At 46.6% G+C, this 2,500-nt stretch overlaps 2 non-coding genes across 2 annotated transcripts; both read left to right on the top strand.

Annotated features, from left to right (window-relative positions):
- The first annotated feature begins 221 nt into the window (after nucleotides 1–221).
- LOC137604391 (U2 spliceosomal RNA) lies at nucleotides 222–412 on the top strand. Its single transcript, XR_011037504.1, has one exon. It is a non-coding gene; the product is annotated as a U2 spliceosomal RNA (small nuclear RNA).
- A 1,018-nt stretch (nucleotides 413–1,430) lies between these two features.
- LOC137604390 (U2 spliceosomal RNA) lies at nucleotides 1,431–1,621 on the top strand. Its single transcript, XR_011037503.1, has one exon. It is a non-coding gene; the product is annotated as a U2 spliceosomal RNA (small nuclear RNA).
- Nucleotides 1,622–2,500: the final 879 nt, after the last annotated feature.

Raw genomic sequence — 2,500 nt, 5'->3', positions numbered from 1 at the left:
TCTGTCTGTCTGTCTGTCTGTCTGTCTGTCTGTCTGACTGACTGACTGACTGACTGAGTGACTGAGGTGATAGGTCAAATGTTAAACAGTCGCTGGCCGCCAACCCGGAGCCACATAATTCCTTAACCCAGACGCATTCCGGGTCGTTACTGGATTCTGTGGACCATCAAAGTAAAGGTCAGGGTGGCACCTGGGTCACCTGTATCTGACAATATTACAGTATCGCTTCTCGGCCTTTTGGCTAAGATCAAGTGTAGTATCTGTTCTTATCAGTTTAATATCTGATATGTCCCCTACCCGGGGACTATATATTAAATTGATTTTTGGAACAGGGAGATGGAACAGGAGCTTGCTCCATCCTCTCCACGCATCGACCTGGTATTGCAGTAGCTCCAGGAACGGTGCATCTCCCCAATGTTGTTCAAAAATAATGCGGTGCGATCACAAGCATGTGATCATGCGATGATCTGTCAACGCTTTGAAAAATGTTTACGCTTGAGTAAAAAGTGAGTGTACTTGGTAGGCTAGATGGCACTGTATAAGAAATATTAGATTCTTGCATTTTTTGAACCTTAATTGTTATGAATATTAAGTCATTTGAATGTAATCTGGCAAGAGCATTATATCGTGATCAACAATATACTGGTGTTGTATAACAGCTGCTCTCAGGCAGACAGGAAGGCTGTGTTTGTAACGTCCACATTTTGCCGACCTGCGGCCGTTGCCTTTGGGATATGCTTCCTGTCCTGTCCTGTCTGTCTATCTGTCTGTCTGTCTGTCTGTCTGTCTGTCTGTCTGTCTGTCTGTCTGTCTGTCTGTCTGTCTGTCTGTGTCTGTCTGTCTGTCTGTCTGTCTGTCTGTCTGTCTGTCTGTCTGTCTGTCTGTCTGTCTGTCTGTCTGTCTGTCTGACTGACTGACTGACTGACTGACTGACTGACGTCATAGCTAAAATGTTAAACGGTCGCTGGACGCCATCCCGGAGCCACAGAATACCTTAACCCAGACGCATTCCGGGTGGTTACTCGATTCTGTGGACCATCAAAGTAAAGGTCAGGGTGGCACTTGGGTCACCTGTATCTGACCATATTACAGCATCGTTTGCTTGTCTGTCTGTCTGTCTGTCTGTCTGTCTGTCTGTCTGTCTGTCTGTCTGTCTGTCTGTCTGTCTGTCTGTCTGTCTGTCTGTCTGTCTGTCTGTCTGTCTGTCTGTCTGTCTGTCTGTCTGTCTGTCTGTCTGTCTGTCTGTCTGTCTGTCTGACTGACTGAGTGACTGAGGTGATAGGTCAAATGTTAAACAGTCGCTGGCCGCCAACCCGGAGCCACATAATTCCTTAACCCAGACGCATTCCGGGTCGTTACTGGATTCTGTGGACCATCAAAGTAAAGGTCAGGGTGGCACCTGGGTCACCTGTATCTGACAATATTACAGTATCGCTTCTCGGCCTTTTGGCTAAGATCAAGTGTAGTATCTGTTCTTATCAGTTTAATATCTGATATGTCCCCTACCCGGGGACTATATATTAAATTGATTTTTGGAACAGGGAGATGGAACAGGAGCTTGCTCCATCCTCTCCACGCATCGACCTGGTATTGCAGTAGCTCCAGGAACGGTGCATCTCCCCAATGTTGTTCAAAAATAATGCGGTGGGATCACAAGCATGTGATCATGCGATGATCTGTCAACGCTTTGAAAAATGTTTACACTTGAGTAAAAAGTGAGTGTACTTGGTAGGCTAGATGGCACTGTATAAGAAATATTAGATTCTTGCATTTTTTGAACCTTAATTGTTATGAATAATAAGTCATTTGAATGTAATCTGGCAAGAGCATTATATCGTGATCAACAATATACTGGTGTTGTATAACAGCTGCTCTCAGGCAGACAGGAAGGCTGTGTTTGTAACGTCCACATTTTGCCGACCTGCGGCCGTTGCCTTTGGGATATGCTTCCTGTCCTGTCCTGTCCTGTCCTGTCCTGTCCTGTCCTGTCTGTCTGTCTGTCTGTCTGTCTGTCTGTCTGTCTGTCTGTCTGTCTGTCTGTCTGTCTGTCTGTCTGTCTGTCTGTCTGTCTGTCTGTCTGTCTGTCTGTCTGTCTGTCTGTCTGTCTGTCTGTCTGTCTGTCTGTCTGTCTGTCTGTCTGTCTGTCTGTCTGTCTGTCTGTCTGTCTGTCTGTCTGTCTGTCTGTCTGTCTGTCTGTCTGTCTGTCTGTCTGTCTGTCTGTCTGTCTGTCTGTCTGTCTGTCTGTCTGTCTGTCTGTCTGTCTGTCTGTCTGTCTGTCTGTCTGTCTGTCTGTCTGTCTGTCTGTCTGTCTGTCTGTCTGTCTGTCTGTCTGTCTGACTGACTGACTGACTGACTGACTGACTGACTGACTGACTGACTGACTGACTGACGTCATAGCTAAAATGTTAAACGGTCGCTGGCCGCCATCCCGGAGCCACAGAATACCTTAACCCAGACGCATTCCGGGTGGTTACTCGATTCTGTGGACCATCAAAGTAAA

The sequence above is a fragment of the Antennarius striatus genome, chromosome 11 (assembly GCF_040054535.1).
Source record: "Antennarius striatus isolate MH-2024 chromosome 11, ASM4005453v1, whole genome shotgun sequence".
NCBI lineage: Eukaryota > Metazoa > Chordata > Actinopteri > Lophiiformes > Antennariidae > Antennarius > Antennarius striatus.
This window is presented reverse-complemented; position numbering and strand designations above follow the sequence as displayed.